General features: G+C 43.9%; 2 protein-coding genes across 2 annotated transcripts in view; both read right to left on the bottom strand.

Moving 5' to 3' along the window:
* LOC139063677 (uncharacterized) overlaps positions 1-12,734 on the bottom strand; it is a 642,331-nt gene that overhangs the window by 534,594 nt on the left and 95,003 nt on the right. The gene's annotated exons all lie outside the window — the stretch shown is intronic.
* The window catches only part of LOC139063672 (uncharacterized), a 459,214-nt gene that overhangs the window by 446,227 nt on the left and 253 nt on the right, over positions 1-12,734 (bottom strand). The window lies entirely within an intron of this gene.

Below are 12,734 nucleotides of genomic sequence, written 5' to 3'. Positions count from 1 at the left end.
TCGTGGTCCCCAGTTCACGGCCCGTTTCTGGAAAGCCTTCTGCCATCTAGTGGGAGCTTCTGTCAGCCTGTCTTCGGGCTACCACCCACAGACCAACGGTCAAACGGAGCGGGCAAACCAACAGTTGGGCCGGTACCTCCGCTGCTTTGTCTCGGCCCAGCCCTCGCAGTGGCCTAAGTACCTCCTCTGGGCGGAGCTGTCTCATAATCTCCACACCTCTTCAGCCACTCAGATGTCCCCTTTCGAGGTCAGCTATGGCTACCAGACCCCAGTCTTCGCCCACCAGGAACCCGAAGTCGCGGTGCCAGCCGCTCAATCCCTGGTGAGGCGCTGCAAGAATGCATGGATCAAGGCACGGGCCTCCATTACCCGGGCCAACGCCTGTTACTCACACCAACACCTCCGCAGGCACTGCCCGGGTCCCTCCTATGCTCCAGGGGACAAGGTCTGGGTGTCCACGGCAGGCCTCCGGATCCGCGCCGGTTCCAGGAAGCTCACTCCCCGGTTCCTCGGGCCCTACCCCGTGCAAGAGGTCATCAACCCGGTCACGTACCGGCTGCGGCTGCCTACAAGCCTTCGTGTCCATCCTACCTTCCACACCTCCCGGCTCAAGCCTTACGTGGAATCCCCCCTCCTGCCACCTCCGCCGGCCCGCTTCCTCGATGGTGAGCCCATCTACACAGTCCGGCGCATTCTGGACGCTCGCCGCCGGGGTCGGGGCTGGCAGTACCTCATAGATTGGGCGGACTACGGCCCCGAGGAATGCTCCTGGGAGCCGGCCCGCTCCATCTTGGACCCTGCCCTCATCTCGGACTTCTGGGCCCACCGAGGTGGCCCGGGGACTTCTGGAGCCGTCCCTGGACCGGGGGGTCCTGTCAGAGTCCAAGCCCACAGGCCGGGCTCTCCCAGCTGACCGGCTTCCGTCTTGGACCACATTACCCAGCATGCCCCTCGCGGGGATTCCCTCCACGTTTCACCTGCGTCAATCCATGTCTATTTATGGAAGACGCTACACCGGCTCTTCACTCAGTCATCGTTCCACCGTGATCCATGATCAGAGTATTTCCAAAGCTACTACAGCTAAACCTCCACCTTTCCTCCTCAGACCTCATCCGTCAGCCTTTCCAGCACCGCTTTCAGCCCACCGTCTGTATAATAAAAGCTCTCACTCCCGAACCCAGTCTTCGAGTCTGACATTACTACAGCAGCCACTCAGCTATGGAGGCTGCTGGCCTACGGAGGCTCGGAGCTGGACTCTGGCAAAGGTGAACAGGATCAAACTACTTTTGAGGAGGGAGAGCTTTGCTGCATTTTTGCTACTGAAATAAGACGTTTCAACCAAGCACTGTATGCTTTTTACATTTTACAAGTGTGATTAAAACATTTAGTAAAAATAAACATTTCAAATTCTCACATTTTAGGGGTGCTGGGAGATGATTTAGGGGTGCTTCAGCACTCCCCAACATAGGCTAAAAACGCTCATGGTGCTGATGGCAATTCTGAACGAAATGAACAAGGTCCATGCCAAACCAACGGAAAAAAAGGTTAGAAGCAAGGTACGAAACAGACACTGTAAAATAATTATAAGTATTAAGATGTTAAAAGTATATAAATGTCAAAAGAAAACAATACATAACCTAAGATCTACAACCAAGGGCAGTCCTAGCTCGTTTGGTGCCCTGGGCGATCACACTTCCTTATGCGTGATTTACTTGACCAACTTATTACAAAATGTGATGCATTTATACCCCAAGGCATAAAGAAGGCAAGAGCAAAAAACCAAGTAGCCGTCGCCGCTGTAACATATGTTCTCCAAAAGACACACAGCACTCCCAAAAATAAAAATGATTTTTCAATACCTAATACCCATTTTGCCGCCCCCATTGTCCAGGTCTAAAACTGCTACTGTTTACAGCAATATATTCCAATTCATGTTCATGAATATCTTTCTTCTTCATGTTTTCAAGGTTTCATGTGTTTGAAATTTAAACAAAGTGCTTGAACAGTAAGTGATAGATACTGCAGGTGTGTGTGTGTGTGTGTGTGTGTGTGTGTGTGTGTGTGTGTGTGTGTGTGTGTGTGTGTGTGTGTGTGTGTGTGTGTGTGTGTGTGTGTGTGTGTGTGTGTGTAAACATGAGCAGCAAATTATCAGAAAGCAAAAGATCAGTCTTGATGAAATGTAGATTTGGGTTCTGATTAGGGTTGTCACGGTAACCGGTGTAGCGGTAAACCCCGGTACGAAAGTTGACAAAAATAATAACCGTCTTGTTTTAAAATATATATATTATCTTGGTGGGTTACCGTGGCTGCGGTGTAGGCGCGGTGACCCTTACCAGCCACCGTATCATCTGCTGAAGTTGCCGGCGGCACATGTGCGCTTTGTTTACGACCAAAACTTTCTTGAGGCTAAAGCTGAAATAATGACCAAAGGAGGAGAAAGCAGCGCTCAGGACATTTATTATCCCTCAAAGAAGACAAAGTGGGAAGTACGGGCATTTTTTTTTTTGATATTTGAAGAATGCCGAGGGACAGTTGATAGAAGACGGCTATCCTGTTTGCAGCACGTGCAGAAAAAGTGTCTGTGAAAGGCAGCAACGCTTCAAATCTCATGACACATCTGCGTGACCATCACCCACAACTCTACAGTCAACGCAAGGCAAGCTAACGTTAGCGTTTTAGCTAAAATGCGTGATCCGAGGATTTGGGTTGAGGGAGAAAGCAACGAGTCGCTATATAAAGCAGCCGCAGCGCCGCTACCTGCATATAAACCGTGTCGCAGACACCCCCATGTTGAAATGACGCTATGCATTACGGGGCTCCCAGGGGCAGATAAGAGTTGGTCTCTCTCCGAGAATAATTATGAATTTAACAATGATTACTGCCTGATGACATTTTCCCACATCTGCAAAGCTCACTGGAAGGACACAAACCGAGGACAATATTTTCCTGATATAGGGTTTATTACTCAAGTAAGTGTCATGTTTGGAGGAAGGTACCTAACCCAAGACATGCAGAATGCAACACAGACCAAAAACGGATGGTAAAATGATTTATTTATAAAGGAGGAACTTAGGATGCACAGATAAGTCTGTGGTTGGAACTGCTACGACAGCTCAGCGTCTGGAGGAGGGAGAACACAGGTGAGCATAGGTTCTGATTCAGAAGTCCAATGTAGGCAGAGGTAGAGCCCTGCACTGAAGCCCTAGGCCCTCGTGTCGGCCCGGCCCGACGGCCCTCGGGCCGGGCGCCTTTATTTTTAATCGAATTCATTAAAAAAACGAAACACAAACGCAACATAGTAGAGCCCTGCGCGGGACTGTTTTCTTCATCCCGCTCCTGCCCGCTCCCGCTGAATTTCTGACCATTAACGCCTGCAACTGCAGCGTTAAACCAGGGGCGGATTAAGGACTGAAGAACATCCGGGGCTTAACACACGCACACACACACGCTCACACACACACACACACACACACACACACACGTGACACGCACTGGTCAACATCATATTTGTCTTGTACCACATAATTTTTAATCTGAAGCTACATATTAAGCATTTTCAGGTCAGAGTATTGTTCCTGTTAGTGTTTAGTGTGAGATGATAGTAAATATTCCCTTTCTTTCTCCAACAAATTTACCTGATAGTAAGCTAGCTTTAGGCAAACCAGCAGCACAACAAATATTTTCAAATAAGACTCACAAACCTGAGTCAACACCAGTCTCATCAAAGCTGGGGTTCTGTCGCCGTACTTTTGGTCTAAAAAACGTCCTTATGTCCATCTTCACTCATGCTTTCAGGCAGAGAGAGCAGAAGAAGCCGGCTGCTGAAGGGCTTCTTCTTCAGTGGTGGAGGCTCAGGCAGGCTGTATACAAACTACTGCCAGCTGCTCCCTCTCTGTTGGACTTTGGTACTGCATGTTACTTCCGCGATTTAGATCCGGGGCTTTCCATCAAGCATCCGGGGCTTCAGCCCAAGTAGCCAGGCCTAACGCCGCCCCTGCGTTAAACTCCCGCCCGCACCCGTAGTGTGCATATCTACTCCCGCCCACACACGTAGTGTGCATATCTACTCCCGCCCGCACCCGTAGTGTGCATATCTGCTCCCGCCCGCACCCGTGGTGTGCATATCTACTCCCGCCCGCACCCGTGGTGTGCATATCTACTCCCGCCCGCACCCGTAGTGTGCATATCTACTCCCGCCCGCACCCGTAGTGTGCATATCTACTCCCGCCCGCACCCGTAGTGTGCATATCTACTCCCGCCCACACCCGTAGTGTGCATATCTACTCCCGCCCGCACCCGTAGTGTGCATATCTACTCCCGCCCGCAACCGCAAAACTCGGAGAAATTACGCAGCTGGACCGAGCGCAATTTGTGGCAGCGGCAGCGCGAGTGGCACTTGCGTTGGCAGCTCTGACTCTTCCGGGTGGTGCCACGGCTTTTAGTGGCACCTGCCACTGCTGCCATGGCCGCTATCACTGCTGCCACAGCTGCCACGGCCCATGCCACTGCTGCCAAGACACTTCCGGGTGGTGCCACGACTTTTAGTGGCACCTGCCACTGCTGCCACGGTACCTGCAGCTGCCACAGGCTGTAGTGACTTCAGTAATTGCAGCACTTATTGCATCATCGGCCTCATCATGCCAACGTTTTTATTTTTTACTTTATTAACAAAATCAAAACAAACAAGGCTGTCACCAAAAATATTTGAAATATTTCAAGCGGTTTACAAATGCATTTCCCAGTCACTCCATGCATATACAGTGTAATGCAATCAGAAGCGTTAATGCATTTATTTTTTCCATCATTTTTATTGCTCCCACAGACGAATCCGTGACAGCTCTAGTGGAAGATCCACAGACACTTCCGGGTTGAAGACCGGCAGGTCATTGGCCTCCGGTGCGGAGTCAGGAAGCAGGGGAACACCAGAGGCAGATGAAGAGCGCCAGAGCAGTTCTCAATTTCTGAAATAATTTATGACAACTGCTACCAATGTGGATTGTGGAATAAAAAGAGATAAACTGTTAGTTTTCTCAATATTGTCATTGCAATCGCAGCAGATAACGCCATCTGCCGGCTTAAAATGGTTATTGCAGTACATTTTAAACAACTTGGAAGTGAAAAGGCTGTTTGTCACTACAACAGATTTGGGAATGTAGTTTATTGTTAATAGATATTGTGATTTTACAACAATAAAGTTTTGTATTTTCTATATAGATTTATCACTCTCTGTAATGTGAAGGGACTCCAGAAGACTTAGAACACAATAAAACTTTATTAAAACCAAGACCTATGCTGTTTAGTCTTGTACCTCAAATCTGGAGAAAACTTTGAGGTTCTTCTCATCTATGATAAAGGAACAGAACTTGTCATAGTCATTTTTATTTTCAAAAGCAAAAGTCAAATGTTCTGCTGGAGAGTCATAATCATGGTCCTCGTTCCAGCTTTGAACTGCCTCAAGGACTTCCTGCTGTTCTTCCTCATCCATGGACAGAACGGATGGCACTTTAACCATTCCCTCGAACAGTGTTCCCTTTACCCACTCAGCTGCTGCCAGCGTGTCTGCCAAAATACTGCTTTCCTGTGAAAATGACAGACACACACACACACACACACACACACATTTATATATTTACATGCAATGTTTATGCATGTATGCTGAAAACCCCTCTTTGATTTCGAAGTAGAAGTTGCAAAATTCCCGGGACATCAAACACCCTCCGCCCTCACTGTAAATATATACATATGTACTATATACTATGCTTGTTATGTGTGCTTTACCTTTGGAGTGTCATCATTAATGGCCAGTTCTGCTTTTCTGTGAGGTCAGAGAAATCATGGCGTTTCAAAATTTCAGCTTATTATACATGCTCCTAACAGGAGTCAGCACCCAAATGTTACTATACCCTTCATTGTCAATGAATGGCTTGGTCTTCATAAGCAAGTCTTCTGCTTGAAAACGGCAGATGACATTTGTAGTCTGCACCCACTGAATCAGAGCCTATAAAACAATTTTACATCAAATTAATTTGGAAAAAGTTAGAATCTACATTATGCAGATCTTTGACCACATTATTATTGTGAAGGCACTATTTTCTGTTGGTGAAAATGTAATTTTAGCATCCAACTTCTTCCTGCTTGTGTTACAAAACATTACAAATACTAGTAAGTTGTGTTTTTTTATATTTATAAGTGTCATATAAACATACCTCGGGCAGAATAACATCTGTTATGAAATGAGGATCCACAGATGTAGTTCCTGAAAGTGACAGGACTCTTTCCAAACGCTGGATGATTGTTTCAGTCTGGAACAGGAAGTAATAAATATAATAAATGAACAATAAAATTATACAATTAATTGGGAGGTTGGAGAGAAAGTCATTAAATTCTTTAGTTCTGTATAACTTCCAATGTACGTTCTTGTCAATAACACATTATTTATAAATTTTACCATGGCCAATTTACACCTTATCCTGTAGAATAAATCTCTGTTTAGTAATTCTTCTTTTAGTAATATTGTATAAATTTGTATTTGTATTTACTGTACATATTTAGAGAGTAACAGGGACGGTGCTTTAAGTCCAGACGCTTTTCAAACAAAGCTCCTTAGACTACAATGACCTGGATGACTGAGAACCTTCACAGACACATTCTATATGGTATTCTATATGGTTCCACAAACCAAAATATATTTTCCAAAAGGTTGGAGGATTAGAATTCCTGTTAAAATGTGACTTTGAAATATATAAATTACCAATCAAACTATCTGACTTCCATAAACAAATTCTGCTCTACTGGAAAATGATATTCAGCCACAACTTTACACCGCATAGCTCCACCTTGTGGAATAATAGAGCCATTGTAATTAATAGGAAGACTAAATTCAAAGAAGAATGGTATGACAAACAGATTTTATATGTGACAGATTTGATGGATAAAAATGGCAATTTGTTACAATTTGAATGTTTTGTCGAAAAATTTAATTTTAAATGCTCTGTTAGAGAGTTTAATCAAATCAGTAGAGCTATTCCACTTCCCTTAAATTCATGATTAAAAATACCTTGCTTAATTCAAATGTGGTGATTAAACTTCCTGAGTTGAAAATTGGCAAATTTAAATAAGGTGAACAAAAATGTAAAAACAAAGTACTTGGAAGTATGTTAAAAATAGTTATTCTATGATATTGACAAATCAAAGAAAATAAAAATCACAGGAAAGGAAACTACAGCCATGCAGCTATCTTAAATGGCCAATTGCACCCAAGTTGAAAGAAATTCAATTCAAAATAATACATAATATCAATCCAGCTGCCGAAACATTAAGAAAAAGATTTAATTTTGAAGTGAACCGGTGTGTCTTTTGTATGACAGAATGTGAAACTATTGAGCACCTTTTCTTCTCGTGTTCAGTAACAACTGGTTTTTGGGAGGATGTTTATCGATTATTAAATATTGAGAGAAATGATGTATGGCTTAACAAATCTAAAGTGTTGATCTACATGGATGCTCTGCCAAAAAAGATATCCAAAATGGTGAATATTATTTTCATCATGGGAAAATACCATATACATAAAACTAAATGGAAAAACAGCAAGCCTAACATTAACCATTTTAAAAATGAAATAAAACAATTTACAACATCTCTAAAAGTAGTATCAGAAAATAACCAATCTATAACTGAGTTGTACGAAACAATGTCTGAGTTTCTTGTTCTTTAAATTACAGTCCAATGAATCAAACATGTTTGAAATATAATGCTGAAATATCAACCTCTGAACATTTTTTGATGGTGGTGATATTTTATTTTTATTTTATTATTATTTTGCATCATAATTTATTTTATGGTGTAGTGTCATGTGGTAATTGTTGCAAGTTCTAAATGTAATTTTCATGTTCCTCATCTGAGGTCATTTGTATTTGCTTTATTCTTCAGTACGTTGAATGTAGTTTACATTTTAAACTGAATGTATGTGAAAACGAAGATTGAAATAGTTACAAAAAAGTTGTTTAAAATGTACTGCAATAACCATTTTAAGCCGGCAGATGGCGTTATCTGCTGCGATTGCAATGACAATATTGAGAAAACTAACAGTTTATCTCTTTTTATTCCACAATCCACATTGGTAGCAGTTGTCATAAATTATTTCAGAAATTGAGAACTGCTCTGGCACTCTCCATCTGCCTCTGGTAATCCCCTGCTTCCTGACTCCGTACCGGAGGCCGGTGACTCGCCGGTCCTCAACCCGGAAGTGTCTGTGGATCTTCCACTAGAGCTGTCACAGATTTGTCTGGGGGAGCAATAAAAATGATGGAAAAAATAAATGCATTAACGCTTCTGATTGCATTACACTGTATATGCCTGGAGTGACTGGGAAATGCATTTGTAAACCGCTTGAAATATTTCAAATATTTTCGGTGACAGCCTTGTTTGTTTTGATTTTGTTAATAAAGTAAAAAATAAAAACGTTGGCATGATGAGGCCGATGATGCAATAAGTGCTGCAATTACTGAGGTCACTACAGCCTGTGGCAGCCGCAGGTACCGTGGCAGCAGTGGCAGGTGCCACTAAAAGTCGTGGCACCACCTGGAAGTGTCTTGGCAGCAGTGGCATGGGCCGTGGCAGCTGTGGCAGCAGTGGCAGCGGCCATGGCAGCAGTGGCAGGTGCCACTAAAAGCCGTGGCACCACCCGGAAGAGTCAGAGCTGCCACTGCAAGTGCCACTCGTGCTGCCGCTGCCACAAATCGCTCCTATTACCTCACAATAAAAGAGATGTATTGAGTTTGCGTCCTCTCTGGTCCTGGAGAAAACATGTCACAACCCGCGGCTCTCCCATCCTTCTGATGCGGCTCTCTGTGCTTGTAAAATAATGAATGGATATTTAAATAAAATGTTTTATATTTTACTGAATTAATTTTATATCTGTAAGTCAATTCTATGTAAAGATTGTCTGCGTAAACCTGAACAGGTCCAACCCGGTCTTACTGCGAGACCGGGTTGACGGGTCACCCTTGTGCGTAATCATAGGCGCTTCCTGGGCTGAAGAGATTCTGGGATTCTCCTCCTGGATGTGTCGCACATTGGAGACAGGAACAAGCACTATTCAGCCAAAGTTTCATAATCAGGGAACATTTTCTAAGGGACAAGTCTCTCTGAGAGACAGGGTTTGGAAAACACTCGCTTCAGTGGGAGGAACCTTCCCGCATGCGCTCTGGTTCTGCGATGCGCTCCAAGCCCCTCTCCACAACTTCAGCTCGCTGTGCACATATGCGCTGAGCAGCTCAGATGTTCAGATGGGAATCTTTTCTTGGGTGATTTAGCTACATCTGCGATGTGTGTAACGAATAAAATGTCAGTTTGTCTGCATGCGTCGGGATAATTCTTTCTATTCTTTCTCTGTCAAAATAAACGGCCAAACACGGTAACTATCCGGTCGACACAAGCCCTGCTTTAGACTGTTTTGTTTGCTTGTGAAAATTGTTGGAAAGAGATCAAATTTAACTTGATTACCACCAGAGCCAGTGCGCCGTTATCTCCGTGACGGTAAACGAGGGAAAAACAAATTGATCGGATCCTGCTCGTCTTTTAACACATTGGTCAGGATTGACGCACTTTGTTTTCATTTAGTTGGTTAAAAAAAGTCAGGCTCGGGTCGGGCCAGAGAATCCTGAAAACCTTTTCGGGCCGGGTCGGGCTGGGGCTCAGATTTTAGGTCCGTGCAGGGGTCTAGGCAGAGGTGTTCAGCAGAACATCCTGTGGGGCGTGTAGATGTTGGCTGGAGGAGGGAGAGGTAGAGAGCCGGGGGGAAGCGCAGGAGAGGGAGCATAGGTGGAGAGAAGCGGGGCGTCCTGGTGGATGGGGCACTGGGTTAAGATGAGAGGTGGGTTATGGAGGTTGGTGATATGGTCCGCGTGCTGAAAATCCAAATCCTGGAGTAGAGGTAAGTATCTAAAGAGCCCGACAGAAATCCTGACGAAGGGTAAAAATCCAAATCAGTTCCAGGCGAAGCAAGAAAGGTCAACATCCAAAAATACTAGAGCTAAACACTACGAATAACATTAATCCAAGAAATACTAGAGATAACTCGAGTGGCTGGCTACTACCACACTGAGGCAATCTTCCGGCGTCGAATTGTGTCCTCCATCCACCTTAAATAGGAAAACACCCCGCTGATCAGGAACAGCTGGGCCACTCCCTCTCCTGGCAAGAGACTCACAGATGGTTAAGAGGAAGAGAGTACTCACCCCAGCTCATGACAGTAAGGGTAAAAAGGTATCTGATTAGAAGGCGTACTGAGGCCTAGTCCACACGTAGCCGGGTCTTTTTAAAACGAATATCCGCCCCTCCAAAAACTTGCGTCCACACCACCTCGTTTTAAAAATAACTCTGTCCACACGTACCCGGATAAATACGTTGTTAAGGACATGCCAGACCTGTAGGCGGCAGTACTTCCCCCGTTCTTAACCTCGTCCTTCGTCTGTGGTCTTCCGCAAGCAGCAGTAATTCTGCTTGCAAAAACAAACAAGCAAAAAGCGCTTGGACGATTGATAAAGCGAGCGCAGCTCTGAGGGCATCCATGCTGTCGGCTAGTGTAAACACAGGTCGCACACGTGATGTCAGCATTTTTTTGTCACGGAAAGTGTCGTTGCGGACCTTAAAACTCCGGTTTTGTCTGTCCACACGCAGACACCCAAAACGGAGAAAACGCAGATCTTCACTTTGGCCGGAGTTTTTAAAAAGATCCGTTTTCGTGTGGATGACAGGCCAAAACGTAGAAAAATATCTACGTTTTGGCAGATCCCCGGCTACGTGTGGACAGGGCCTGAGTATCATCTGATCTAATATTTTTAAAATGATGACATCAAACAGACAAACATTAAGAAGTTATGGGCAAATATTGGTATTTTAAAGTCTAAAGGGGGAAAATGTAAAGGAATAAACAACATAATTACAAAATGAAAAACTTTAGGCAAAACTTAGACACAAACTGAGGACAATAAATTCCTGGTATACAGGGATTATTTAGTTGTCTGAAAATGTAACACGTTTAAAAAAATACCGCGATAATACCGAAAACCGTGATAATTTTGGTCACAATAACCGTGAGGTTAAATTTTATAACAATAACCAGCACAAATCATCACTTTGGAAAAGTCACACCAGGTCATCTACAAATCTGATGGAGGACATGCAAGTGAAACTGGAAAAATGTAAATATTGTGTAAAAGTCCATCTTTTTCAGTAATGCAACTTAGACTGAGAGACCAAGAGCGAGACACCCCAATTATGTTGCCATGACATGTCGAGATGTGCAGCAAAACATGAAGTTACGCGTCACGCTGACGTCACTCAGAAGACTCAGAAGATTAAAAAGTAAGTAAATAAATAAATAAAATGAATAAATAATAAATTCAATCAAAATAAGCCCCACCCACCCACTATCTCTCTCCCATGCTTATTTCTCAGTGTGGTTTCAGGGAGCTGCTACAGAACTCCATCAGTCAGTCCATCACGGGGACACGGGGACAGTCTAAGATCTAGTCGTGGGCTGGTGTAGAAACTCCCACACCCGTTTTTCACACAACAGGAGATGTTTTAGAGCACTGGTCCCAGGTGGATGAATAGAATAGAACAGTAATGTCAGTGGGGAAATTCATTTGCTAGAGCAGCACAAACACTTACAGAAAAGAAAAAGGAAAATTAATAAGATTAGAGGTAAACACACAAAGGCAGTAAGCTATTATAGTAACCTTCAGCCACTAAAAACAACCAATAACAAAACTGGGTATCCAGAACTATGCAGCAGGGACACAAACATACTACATACGGTAATGAAATAATCTCTATGTTGTTTTTAACAGCAGCTGATTTATGTATCATGGTTTTAACTAGATTTTGGCTGTATGACTTTTTGTTTTATCTATTTTATTTTTGCTTTTATGTCCTCAATTTAATATATGGCGCCTTAAGATTTATTGTGAAGCAATGTCAGCTTTTTAAATCCTGTACAAATACATTTTAACACACATGTCTTGTTCCATGCTGCACGTGCTTGCGTCTGACTGGGTGCCATTAATGAGCAGTGAAAATACAGACAGCGCCTCGCTGACCAGTGCGAGCCAGGGAGAGGAAATGTCAGAGATGGTTTTTACAACAGCGTGATGAAGATGTTAGGTGCATGGGTGTATTTTCTGGTTTTATTACAGTTGTTTCATTTTCTTTCAGAACCATTAGAATAATGTCAATATTTTAGGTGCAGTACCAGCAAACAGGCACAGGAGGGCGACATTGGTCCAACAGACGGTTTACATTTACCTGAAACACCGTGGTTAAGACAACTGACTTCATCTGCCTGATTTCATGTTCCTGATATTTTCTAATGACAGTTTTTCTGTTTGGTCAGTCTTGTTTTCTCTACTTCCTGGATTCAGCACCAGAAACCATTGTCCACCCCTTTTACGTAACGTGGAAGCAAGCCCTTGTTGCCATGGAGACCTGCCGTGTGCTACGTTAACTGCTGTTCTCCCTCTACTGTTTTTGCTGCATGTGCGCAAAGTTCACGTATTTACTTTTACGTGCTTCATTGAGCTCGTATTTACAGGTAGGACTGACATTTCTAGTCTTTAGTGTTTAAAAGTGTTTCATTAGAACCTGCAGAAGCAACTAAACGTTCTTTCTGTCACAACTGGACCGGACCGGACCCTCTGGAGACAGAAACCCGACACACAAGACGGCCACAG

The sequence above is a fragment of the Nothobranchius furzeri genome, chromosome 17, assembly GCF_043380555.1.
Source record: "Nothobranchius furzeri strain GRZ-AD chromosome 17, NfurGRZ-RIMD1, whole genome shotgun sequence".
Classification (NCBI taxonomy): domain Eukaryota; kingdom Metazoa; phylum Chordata; class Actinopteri; order Cyprinodontiformes; family Nothobranchiidae; genus Nothobranchius; species Nothobranchius furzeri.
The sequence above is the reverse complement of the archived record's forward strand: the minus strand, read 5'-3'. Positions and strand labels throughout refer to the sequence as shown.